Source organism: Danio rerio, chromosome 16, assembly GCF_049306965.1.
Source record: "Danio rerio strain Tuebingen ecotype United States chromosome 16, GRCz12tu, whole genome shotgun sequence".
NCBI lineage: Eukaryota > Metazoa > Chordata > Actinopteri > Cypriniformes > Danionidae > Danio > Danio rerio.
In genome coordinates, this window is record NC_133191.1 from 50701124 (window position 1) to 50714654 (window position 13531).

At 36.1% G+C, this 13531-nt stretch overlaps 1 protein-coding gene across 5 annotated transcripts in view; it reads left to right on the top strand.

Moving 5' to 3' along the window:
• bola1 (bolA family member 1) overlaps positions 1-13531 on the top strand; it is a 75564-nt gene that overhangs the window by 25602 nt on the left and 36431 nt on the right. For 4 of the 5 annotated variants that reach the window (XR_012391411.1, XR_012391408.1, XR_012391412.1 and 1 more), the window contains exons 4-5: positions 315-418; positions 11450-11519. The gene's annotated coding sequence lies outside the window, so the exon portion shown is untranslated. The remainder of the gene's footprint in view (positions 1-314; positions 419-11449; positions 11520-13531) is intronic. The other variant, XR_012391407.1, reaches the window with a different exon arrangement.

Below are 13531 nucleotides of genomic sequence, written 5' to 3' on the forward strand. Positions count from 1 at the left end.
TCTGGCATCTGTGCTCCTTGAAGAGTATTTGTATTGTATTGTGTGTATTTATATAGTGCATTTATTGTGTTTTGTGTACACCCAATGTGCTTCACAATCATGGGTGGGGGTCCACACCACCACCAGTGTATTAACCAAAAAAATTTAAAGAGTATTTAACAGAACATCTCCATTCCACAGAAAAATAGACTTTATAGTGGAAAAATATCTTTAGATTATTAAATTCTTCCCACTATCATAAAACATTTAGCAGAGTTTAACAGAAAAGTTCCTCTCACATTTTTAATTGAATTTTAATCTGCTTTTCTGATCAGATGTAGAGACTGTTGGAGTGTTCGGTGGGTTTGGATCTCCTGTTTCTCGCTCTCTCTGCATTGGTGTTGATTTGGAAGAGTTGTGCTCTGGTTACCGCCCTGAGGTGATTCACGCCACACCACAACCCCTGACCCTCAGCATTAAACTTTGCCCTGCACACTTTTTAGACACCACGTAAGCACACAGAACACACTAGTGCAGGGCCATTCAATTAGTTTGTCATGAGGGCCCGTTCATGAAAACGAAGGGCCGGAGAGACTTGCTGTATGAGAGATAACACAACTGCATATAAGAGCCCATATGCTGTATTGTGCCTTAAAACACCCACGTTGGCTTTTTCTTCATTAAAATGTTAATATATTGTATTTTAAAACATATATCAGTGCATTATAGAACAGACTTTTTATTTTTTATTTTTTATTTTTACAAACATTCAAACGTATTTCAGAGCACAACAAAAGCAGTGCATTGCTGAAGAAAGCTTTTCCTACATTCAGACACATTCATATGTTTTTTTTTTGAACTGCATAATAATTAGGGATGCAACAATTATAAATTTTGGTTGTACGATTATATAGTCTGAAGAATAATCATGGTTTCACGGTTATCACGTCTAATGTAAATTCAAGCTTAATATTAGGTAAGTAGCTATTTAGATTAACTGTTGTTGCCATCTACATTCATGCATACATAATCATTTTAATAATAATTTGTCTAACATATCTTTTGTTTACATTGCACTGAAAGGCACGTACAACTCTCATTGTGAGATGTTTTCTACAGCGTGCGCCCGGAAAGATGCGCGCATATTTTCATATATTCTTACATTAGATATAACAAACTTGCAAGCGGAAAAGACGTGATATGGGAACGGCCGCTGCTATAGTCAATCCGATGTGCGTGCGTATTAGCCTTAGTGTACATACTTGAAACTTCAGACTAGTGCACAGTTGGCAACTTGGCATAACTTTGTTTAATTGCAGCAGTTTCGTTTTGTTCTGTGCAACAGACATGCGGCTTAGAAGCCTTTACGTTTTAATTAACTGTGATGAATTAAAGCGCAGTTAATTGTAAAATCGGCTAATCGTTGCATCCCTATTGACGATATCAATGCATAGTACACAAGGCTTTTCTACAAACACATTCAAATGTATTCGGCTGCCCATGCCACTCGCTTAAGGTGACTCACGCTCTGCGCAGCTTTCAACTGCAGTTCGTTCTGTATTGAACAGACGTGTGTCACTTATATAGCGATCGTTTTTCGACTGAACTAAATTTATTTTTGATGTCTTGGTCACACTATTTGGAAGCCCGGAACAAATTGCCTCGGGGCCCGGGTTCCGCACACAGACCGCCAAGTGAATAGCCCTGCATTAGTGCAATGGTTGAGAAGGGTCTGGCTGCAGAGTTGCACTTGCATCTTCAGGCTTGCACTCTCGGGCACAGGCACCCACGCTTCCTATGCAAGTGACGTCATTTACAATCGACACCTGCACCTGTCACGTTACTTGAAATCAACACAAATAAACAAAAAGTAAGTTTCCAGTTTGTTTGCGTTGACAGTGACGACGTTGTCAAATGATTCTAAGTAAAAGTTTTGCATCATGACAGACCCCTCTACCCCCGAAAAGCAGTTAGTATTCATCATATGATTATATGCTTTGATGTAAATTTACCAAAGCAGGCTACTATTAACATTCATACCACCAAAGCTTGATATTTATTTATATCAACTATCTGGTCTAAAATACACAAAACGTATTCTTCCACAGTTATGAATAAAAAAGCACCAGGCAAATTTGAATTTTAGTTTTTATTTTAAAGATTTCAAGGAGTTTTATTATTACAACTAACAGTAACACATTATGGCCTTAAGCAATGATTCTTGAATGACTTGGGAAACTATTCTTTATAACTATTCTCGGTAAGTTAGCACGTCTGCGCAGGAGTGCATCCATATGAAATCACAGTTGCAGCGCAGCTTCAACAGTCTCTACATGATCCCAGCTCAGTTTTATAGGTCCTCCAAACATAATGTCAAGATCGACTAATTAAGGGAACGTCTCGACTCGCTTAACGGAAAAAAAGCAACACTGATGATGTGTAACATAACTGCAAAGCTGTTGTACGGCAAGCATTTGTGGTTCGTTGCGATCTGTTTACGCAACTATAGCAACTGTGGCGCCCGTCGCTGTATGTTGCCAGAAACTACAGTAAAACGCGTAGAAAAAAAGGCACTTGAGTAAGGGTGACAGATAAGAAGTCTGTTGCAATGATCTTAATGAAATCAGTTACTTCAGAGGTTTTTCCACCTAAGGGACACCCTTAAGTTAAATTACCATAGGACTTTTATGCAAGTGGCCACAGGTGGCGATTGTAAATGACGTCACCTGCAGAGGAAGGGCGGTTGCCTGAGCGTGCAAATCTGAGTGTGCAAGCCTGGAGGTGCAAGTGCAAATCTGCAGCCAGACTCTATTACAGAGGTTGAGTTCTGGAAGTAAAAACTCTCCATAACGAAACCCTTTAAAGACAGACCTGTTCTGATCTTTGATGTTGTTAGTCGATTGCATATGCTTTTGTTTGTGTTAATTAAACTGACTTAAAAATAATTATTTGCATACAAACTACACTACCCATAATGCTTTACAGAAACCTCCACCAATCAGAGAGGCACAGCGAGCAAATTGCATAATGTTCAATGGGTTTGGATCTCCTGTTTCTCGCTGTCTGCGTTACTGTCGGTTCGGTTAGTGTTACCGCCCTGAGGTGGTTCACACCATACCACAACCTCTGACCCACAGCATTAAACTTAGGCACATTGCTTGCCCTGCACACTTTTTAGACACCACATAAGCACACTAGAGCAATGGTTAGGTGCTAAAAGTTTAAACTCTCTATAATGAACTGATTGACAATTACTGATAAACTATTAAAGACTACCTGTTGCCATCTTTGATATTGTTAATTGATTGTAAATGGTTTTGTTTTTGTTAATTAAACTGATATAAAAACAGTTTGCATACAAACTACGCTACCCATAATGCTTTACAGAAACCTCCACCAATCAGAGAGGCATGTCATGCAAATTGCATAATGTTCAATGGGTTTGGATCTCCTTTTTTTCGCTGTCTGTGCATTAGAGTTGCTTTGGTTAATGTTACCGTCCTGAGGTGGTTCACACCATACCACAACCTCTGACCCTCAGCATTAAACTTAGGCACATCGCTTGCCCTGCACACTTAGACACCACATAAGCACACTAGAGCAATGGTTGCTAAAAGAAAAAACTCTCTACAATAAAACTGATTAACAATTACTGATAAACCCTTTAAAGACTACCTGTTGCGACCTTTGATATTGTTAATTGATTGCATATGCTTTTGTTTCCATTAATTTAACTGATTTAAAAATAGTCCGCATACAAACTCCACTACCCATAATGCTTTGCAGAAACCTCCACCAAGCAGAAAGGCACAGTAAGCAAATTGCATAATGTTCAATGGGTTTAGATCTCCTTTTTCTCGCTGTCTGTGCATTAGAGTTGCTTTGGTTAATGTTACCGCCCTGAGGTAGTTCACACCATACCACAACCTCTGACCCTCAGCATTAAGCTTTGACACCTAACACCATTGGTGAATAATAATTTATATGAATCATCCACACCTTAAACATAGAAAGCACATAGCCTTTTAATGACTGTCAATAACTGATAAACATTTAAAGATAGATCGGTTGTGAGGTTGTTAATTGGTTGTATATGCTCCTGTTCACATAATTCAGCCTATATGAATTTGTGCAGGAAAACTACATTACCCATAATGCTGGAAAGAAACTTACATCAATCAGAGTCACAACAAGCATGCCAAAAGAGATTTTAGATCCACCCACTCCTATTAAAAACCATGATTTAAATAAATCTAGGGAGAGAGAGCAATGAACACAAAATATATTGTTTCTATACACTATCTGACAAAAGCCTAGACGTCAATTCCAGTTGTAAGAGCAACAAATAATGACTTGACTTCTAGTTGATCATTTGGAAAAGTGGCAGAAGGTAGATTTTTCTAATGAATCATCTGTTGAACTGCCTCTCAATCATCACACATACTGCAGGAGACCTAATGGAACCCGCATGAATCCAAGATTCTCATAGAAATCAGTCAAGTTTGGTGAAGAAAAGATCATGGTTTGGGGTTACATTCAGTATGGGGGCGTGCGGGAGATATGTGCTGCCAATTACATTACAAACCACAGGAGAGGGCAAATTCTACAGCAGGAAAGCGCTCCTTCTCATACTTCAACCTCCTTATCAAAGTTCCTGAAAGCAAAGAAGGTCAAGGTGCTCTAGGATTGGCCAGCCCAGTCACCAGACATGAACATTGTTGAGCATGTCTGTGGTAAGATGAATGAGGAGGTATTGAACATGAATTCAAAGAATGTTGATGAACTCTGGGAGTCCTGCAAGAATGCTTTCTTTGCCATTCCCGATGACTTTATTAATAAATAAGTGATTTGAGTCATTGCAGAGATGTATGGATGCAGTCCTCCAAGCTCATGGGAGTCATACACAGTATTCATTCTTTTTCCACTGCAGCATGACTTTATATTCTATATACTGGAAATTATTTCTGTTAATTGACAAGACTTTTGTCTAAGCTAAGTCATACCTTACTGTCCTAGTTAAATAATTAAAAATCAAGGCATAATCATATTTTATTTTCGTCAAATAAGCGTACTCTAGAGGCCTTTGATCAAATGATCAACTAGAAGTCAAGTTATTATTTGTTGGATAGGCGACAAGACTTTAGTCAGGTAGAGGACACTGTAAAAAATTTTTTGTAGAATCTACAGAAACGTAGTTTGACAGAAACTTACTGTAAATCAATTACAGCAAAAATACTTTTTTTACATTTACAGCACAATTTATCTTGCTGTATTTATATTTACAGATTTGTATGTATATCCTAAAATATAAAATGTATAGTAATTTTCTCAATGCAACTTTAAAATACAAAGTAACATACTGCATAACTGTCCTACAGTAAAATACAGCTCATATTAAACTCAAATACGGTGTAGCTTTCGTAAATCGTTTACAGTGTAAGTACAAACGACAAACTTTAAAGGAATATTGTCGTATTTCCCAATTGTTTCGTGTAATTTGATTGTATTATTTAAGGTGACACGGTGGCTCAGTGGTTAGCACTATCGCCTCACAGCAAGGAAGTCGCTGGTTTAAGTCCTGGCTGCATCAGTTGGCATTTCTGTGTGGAGTTTGCATGTTCTCCCCATGTTTGTGTGGGTGCTCCGGTTTCCCCCACTGTTCAAAGACATGCGCTATAGGGGAATTGGGTAAACAAAATTGGCCTTGTGTGAATGTGAGAGTGTATGGGTGTTTCCCAGTACTGGGTTGCAGCTGGAGAGGCATCTGCTGCATAAAACATACTGGAATAGTTGGCGGTTCATTCAGCTGTGGTGACCCCTGATATATAAGGGACTAAGGCGAAGGAAAATAAATATTTGTATTATTCGTAATGCCTAATACACTTGCATTGTATCTCTAAAAAATATATTTAGTACCTTCCGGAAGTACTTTTGCCTTTATGTCTGTTTTAAATCAAAATTATTATGTGATTTTTCTCTTAGGTTAGTTTGGTTAATGAATTATAATGCTAAAACTGTGATTTTATTGAAACATATTGGTGGAAAATTAATAGGAAATATCAAAATGTAGAATTTAAAAATATTGTTAGTGTTGTTATTATTATGAAGGACATATTATTATTTAGAGGATGGCATTATGTTAGCAAATGTTCCAAAATATCCAATATTTTTACTTGGTTATCCATAGCTTTCACATTCAGAACACATTTTAAATGTTAGGACGTAAACATTAGGACGTGACTGTGAAGCTTCTTGAACGCTTGCAAAATAGATAAACAGCCAATCTCGGAAAAGCCTCCTCATCCTTCACAGACAGACACACACAAACCAAACCTCCCCACATTCATGGCTTTTTGTTTGGGCTCGTTTGACCATAAAACATCCTGCAATGACCAGCAGAAATGCATCTTGCTCTTTGACTTGCTCTTCTTAAGTGCACTATCTGAGCAGCTTTCTGACAGCCTGCAATCTTCTTGCTGGCGTTACACCTGAGGCTCAACTGCTTGGCTGACAGCTCTACGAGCGGCTGAGATGCTTAAACCGGGTCACTGATAATACCAAAGAGTAAGATTTTTAGAGAAGAGCTGTTGCAGGGGTTCATTGCAACGACCCTTAGTCCAGTTAGATGCCATAGTCGATGTATTAATTTAGTAGAATGTTTAGGGAAGAAAGTGAAGTTCTAGTGTAATGTTTCTCAACCACATTCCTGGAGGACTACTAGCTTTGCACATTTCCAAACACAGGTAATTCAGATCACCAGTTTATTAGCAGAGACAAAACCTGTAATGGTTGTGATCAACAGGAGACATCCAAAACATGTAGTGTTGATGGTCTTTCAGGAATGTGGTTGAGAAAACTGTTCTGGTTCTGTTCTAGTGTTCTATTTGGAAGATGTGACCTGTTGTTATGTTGTCACCACCAATATTTGGAAATTTGAGCAAGAAAGGCTGTAAAAAAATGCCTTTATTGTTTATAGTCCACATGAAATCAAAATGTATAATGTTTAATTTGTTAGCGCACATTGTTATTCCTTTGGTGAACAATTCATCCATGCAAGTTAATCCACTGATTTAATTAAAACATTTTTTTAGTAAACTTCAATCCATATCTGAACATTTGCTTCTACGTTTGGAGAAGCAGTCCTTCTCTGTTGAAGTCAGTTTGACAGCTTCAGCCACAATAATCTTAAAGGTCCAGTGAAATTAAAACAATACAATTTTAGATGTTAGTTTCAGTCTGTCAGTGACAAAATTCGTACGCCCATCTCTTACAGTTAGTTTGCTACAAGGGAATGATGACCTAAACATAGCCCCACCCCCTACTCAATATTCTGTTTCAGTTGGAAGTTCATCAACATACTGAAATAAAACTCTCAGCAACTTCCAGTGGACTTTGATATTTTTGAAACCTTTTCACACTATTTGTGATGATATAGATGACATCATATTCAGGGCTGGATTAGGAACACATTGGGCCCTGGGGATTTAGCAAATTCAAGGGCTCTCCTTTTAATATATATATATATATATATATATATATATATATATATATATATATATATATATATATATATATATATATATATATATATATATATATATATATATATATATAGTTGTTGTTATCTTGTTATTATTATTAAATTTACTATTATCTAATTTTCCACCATTTGAATTATATTTGATTATTATTATTTTTTTCTATTTTAATAAAATAGTCCTGCAAGTATACAAAATTAAGTTAAAGTTCAAACAGGCTGCAATATTCAGCAAAACAAAAAAACATTTGCAATACTTCCTAAATTAGTGCTTAATAATAAATACTTTAAATAAAGGTTTACCTTTAAAAAGGTTATTTAGTTGGCCATAAATGACTAATGACAGAATATCTTTAAAATCCATGCATCTAATATTCAAAATAGCTTATTGTGGTCTTTTGAGTTACAGAAGGCTAGCCTCCTTATTTATTTATTTATTGTTTGTATGTTTGCTTGTTTGCTTGTATCAGATATACTGTTTAATGAAAGCTAGCCCTAAAATTTTATTGCTCCATATTATTACTGTCGTTTTCATAAAAGGGGCAAAGTTAACATTCATTAAAAAAAGTTTGCTTTCTAATTGGTTCTGTTAGACTCACTGTACGGCATAACCGAGTTTACTTGAGATAGATACTCAGCAACAATAGATATTTTGAAAACTGCTTGTGTAGGCTATTTGATTTGTTCACACTGTCTCGGTCATACCTGCCAACACTCCTGTTTTTTCCGGCAGTTCCCCCCATATTTCAGACCCATCTCCCGTATTGTTTTGCCTCCCGGAAAACTCCCGGAATAAGGGACAGTCCTGGGAAAATTGGGACATCTGATCACCCTTATAGGTGACTAAAACAGGGCTATTCAATATTCTGATTAAGCTACAGCCATTCTGAGCCCCAAACCTCACCTCTAAACCCAACCATCATTAAGGAATGAGCAAATCGTGGGGATGTGACAAGATCTTGTATGACGGGATCTTGCTAAATCAAACCGCAACGAGATTTCTCTTTGAGGGAAAAAGTTGTCTTGTGAGTTGTGATGTTACGATGGAGTGGCAAATTTAGCATTGAAGATTGGAGGCAGGATTGGATTTGAACTGCACACCATGGGCTTTGCACATACCGGGCAACCTGGACTGCCTCTTGTGTTGCACGTCACTCGTTTCCTTTGGCGGGTGTGACCACCAATTACCATTTTCTTTTTACTAAAGTTAAAAAACAGAGGCTACAACAGAGGCTACAACTGCAGCCGCACACATTAACCATGCTTCATAACCCTGCGATGGAATATAGCACTTTAGATATGCTGAAAGTCATAATCGCCATAAATATGGAATTAAGGCATGTGGAGTATTCCTATTTCGGTTGCATTACTGCTTTGCAATATAGACATGCAAAGACCGTAATCAAAGTGAAGGACTTTTATTCGCATTTTGCGACAGGATAAGACGTACACACTTAGCTGTTTGACACTATTCTCTTCACCTACAGAGTCAGTACAGTACCACAGACATACACAACTCTAAGCGTGCGCGCACACATACACATACACACACACACACACCATTAACTCCTCGGGACTCATCACATCATCATCACAGAACACTTTTGCTGTTTAGGAAAAACATAAGTTCTCTTTTAATTCAGTGAACAGTATAAAATTACATTAAAACAGCTCTATCCTATCAGTCCTTACTTCATTCTCACACTCAGTACCTCAGAGTGTGTCACAGGGCATGAATGAAATGTTGCTGAATGAAAAAGAAACTGCTGAAAATTCTTAAACGAAATATCAAAACATTTTATTTTATTTTTTTTTAATTCACATAATAAATCGAACTCCTTTCCACAAATTGAAGTCTGTCAGTGGAGTTTATAGCTAAGTATTTTTGCAGTGTTTGCATGTCTTTATTGCATATAATTCATTAAAATAGAAATAAAATACCATTCATTACAATAATAATGATAAAAAACACCTAAATTGGTTTTTTTTTCAGTTGAATAAAAATCTATTTTCCATTCATATATTAGCAAATATTTTGCTAATATTTAAAATTATATATAAAATACTATTTCCCATTTACATATTAGCAAAATATTTTGCAGTGTTTGCATGTCCCTAATTGCACAGAATTTATTAAAATAGAAGTAAAATAACTTTCATTCAGTTGATTTTTAAAAAAGCACCTAAATAGTTTTGCAATTTGTGATTTATCAACACAATCTCACGGCAATTCGTAACTTTTTTTAATTTGTAAGAATTCGTATGATCTTATTCGTACAATTAAGTATGATTTGCTCATCACCCAATGACGGTTAAGGGCGGGGTTGGGTGCCACGCCTTCTTTTAAAAATCGTACATTTTTGTACGACTGAAAACTTGCGTTTCCTCGTGAGATCAGGCTGGATTTATTCATGTATTTTTTTTTTTTAGTTGAATAAAAGAATTCTTTAAAAATAGGTAAAAAAAAATTTACCATATTTACCAAGCATGCCAATATTAGTGGAGAGAACTGTAGAAACAAAATAACCACATATTAGTTTGGAATGGCAGTAAAGAGTAAACTATGACAAAAATAAGTTTCATTTTTGTGAACATTTTCACTAGCGCAGTAACAGTACCCCCACCCCTGGGCCCTTTCAATCGCTTTCAGTGGTAAGAATCAAAATCCCAAAGTACTAGTGTTCGCTGACAACAAGAACCATATGTGAGCGTGGCCTACCGAATTTCATCTCGCTCTTTTAAGTGGCTTGCTCCGGGGCGACCAAGTAGGTCAAGAGAATTGACATGAGGTGAAGAGGTTCACAAAAGCGTGAGGAGAAGGTCAACCGTAAAAAATCCCCCCCACTTTGGTGTGGAAAAGGGTGGGACTGGGAAGACAGGAGACATGGAGGCTGAGTTGGAGCGAAACACTCTTGTCAATGTTCTCTGTCGACCCCCAGTCAAAACTGCTCACCCCTGTCGCACCCCTGGCATCTTCTCGCACTTTCTTTGTGTCTTACAGTATGAGGAACCGTCAGAGCCAACAACAGGAAACATGTCCTGACCCACGCTAAACCCCACATGTCAACTGTTGCTTATTGTTCTTAAAGGGATAGTTCACCCAAAACTGAACATCATTTATTTTTCCTCATGTGATTTCTTTCTTTTGTGGAACACAAAAAAAGATATTTTGAAGAATGCTGGTTGCTGGATTTAATTACTAGAATGTTCAGGGGGAAAACTGTTTTGTTTTGTTTTGTTTTGTTTTGTTTTGTTTTGTTTTGTTTTGTTTTGTTTTGTTTTGTTTTGTTTTGTTTTGTTTTGTTTTGTTTTGTTTTGCTTTGTTTTGTTTTGTTTTGTTTTGTTTTGTTTTGTGTGAATGAACATGGATTGAACTAATAGAATGTTCACGGGAAAACTGTTTTTTTGTGTGAATGTACATGGATTCAGTTATTAGAATGTTCAGTGGAATATGTTTGATGTATTTTGTTTAGTTTTTGTTTTTTTATTTGTTTTGTTTTAATGTGTTTTGTTTTGTTTTAGTTTTTTATTTGTTTTGTTTCAATGTTTTTTTGTTTTAATGTGTTTTGTTTTGTCTTCATTTTTGTTTTGTTTTAATTTGTTTTGCTTTAATTAGTTTTGTTTTAATGTGTTGTGTTTTAATTTGTTTTATTTTCATTTGTTTTGTTTTAATGTGTTTTGTTTTGTTTGAATTTGTTTTGTTTTAATTAGTTTAGTTTTGTTTTGATTTGTTTTGTTTTAATGTGTTTTGTTTCGTTTTAATGTTTTGTTTTGTTTTAATTAGTTTTGTTTTGTTTTAATTTGTTTTTTAATTTGTTTTATTTTGTTTTGTTTTAATGTGTTTTGTTTTAATGTATTTTGTTTTGTTTTAATTTGTTTTGTTTTAATTTGTTTTGTGTTTTGTTTTATTTTGTGTTGTTTGTTTTCAAACAGGTTTTCCAGACACTCCATATTGGTCGGATACACAGATAGCCCCGCCTACAAACTCACACGATTGGTTAAGGTATGTTGCTGTTTCTATAATCCCAATCAAACAGTGTTTTTGTTTTGTTTTGTTTTGTTTTGTTTTGTTTTGTTTTGTTTTGTTTTGTTTTGTTTTGTTTTGTTTTGTTTTGTTTTGTTTTGTTTTGTTTTGTTTTGTTTTGTTTTGTTTTGTTTTGTTTTGTTTTGATGAACATGGTTTGTTGGTTTTGTGTGTTTTTTTTTTTTTTTTTGTGTATGAACATGGATTCAATAATAGACTGTTCAGGAGGGAAATTTGTTTTGTTTTATTTTGTTCCAGTGAATGTTAGTATAAAGTGTGTACTTCATGCACAAAACAATGTCTTCAAACAGAATTCCCAGACACTCCCTATTGGTCGGACACACAGATAGCCCTGCCTACAAACTCACATGTTTTGTTTTGTTTTGTTTTGTTTTGTTTTGTTTTGTTTTGTTTTGTTTTGTTTTGTTTTGTTTTGTTTTGTTTTGTTTTGTTTTGTTTTGTTTCGTTTCGTTTCGTTTTGTTTTGTTTCGTTTCGTTTCGTTCCGTTTCCTTTCCTTTCGTGTGTTTTTTTCCAGATAACTCATTAACGCATACTGACCTGGAATTAAAAAAATAATAATAATTTTTATTATAATAAATTTACATTGTATTTACTTGTATATACATTTTAACTCATTAAATATAGCCTAAAACTGTCACCCGACACTTGACAGTGTCATTTACTGTAAAGAGCTGTCACATCAGACCGTAAAGTGAGAGCCAGTGCTTTTTGGGAGGTGTGGAAAGGGGAGGAGATGTGAAAGGAGGTAAAAGAGAAAGGTGGTGGGTTTTGCTCCTGCTCCTCCTTTTCGTCAGGGGAAAGAGGATGAAACCTGTCATTAGGAAGGTTAAATGAAGAAAGCCCTCAATGGGGAGGCCATTGTGTCGGAGCAGTGAGGAGGGTTAACTCTTTAGTGCCTCAAATAACATGGCTTGCTGCTTTGTGGAGGACTCAAAGAGACAGAGGGGGGCCAAATGGAGGCCCCGGCGCTAGAGAAAGGCCCTGTAGGCTGGGCCACAGTGGGGGTTGATGGGGAGGACAGGGACCTTTGGAGATTTTTTCATCTCTTGTTTTTCTTTCTTTCTTAGCAGCTCATCCAGAACCTGCCGTTTCAGAAACTCCCCGAGATGGTTCATTCTCGGGAGATTCCACTCCCTTGTGTTGAGGGGGAAAAAAAATGCTCGGTGAATGAATGCATAGTTCGCATTTAAGCCCTCCTTCAATGCACGGCTTAGAGATTTACTCATCCCGGTGTTAAATGCTGTTAGGGGTCAAAAATCTGGTGGATTGCAGAGCAGCGTCATAATGACATCTCTTACAAACCGCTGAAAATCAGATCGTGCTAATGAACATAAATAAATATGCACTTAAACTATTCAATGGGGTTTTGGGAGCCACGGGTCCCTTGTTGACAATGTAGGTGTTCTGGAGGGTTTGTGTAATTATGCTATTAAATATAGCTGCAGGTTTGAATGGAGCTTAGAGAAGCATGTTGTACATTTTAGCTGGAATAGTTGTAGTTTTGGAAGATACAATCATACAAAGATTATCTATGGCTTAAGAATAGGAAAATATCTAATAATGAATATGTTCATTATTGCTGCACTGTAAAAAAAAAAGGTTCAACGGTAAAAAAACTGTAAAAATGCTACAGTAAAAATCTGTAACATGGTTAACAGTATGTTTCCTTAATATACAGAGAATAGCCTTAAATTGACTATGCCAGAATTCCCTGCATGCAAAGAAAAAAATTATTCAGAGATGACTCCTTGGATTTACTCAATTTTTTTACGTAAGGGGGTAGTAAACAATTTATCTGTGTTGAATTTAAACAAACAAATTAAGTTGAACATTAATAAACTTAATTTGTTTGTTTAAATTCAACACAAATAAATTGTTTGCAACAGTTCTGCATGCAACACTTTTTTCAGTGTGGCACATCACTACTTATGCTTTTTGTTGACACTACTATGGATCTTTTTAGTTGTTT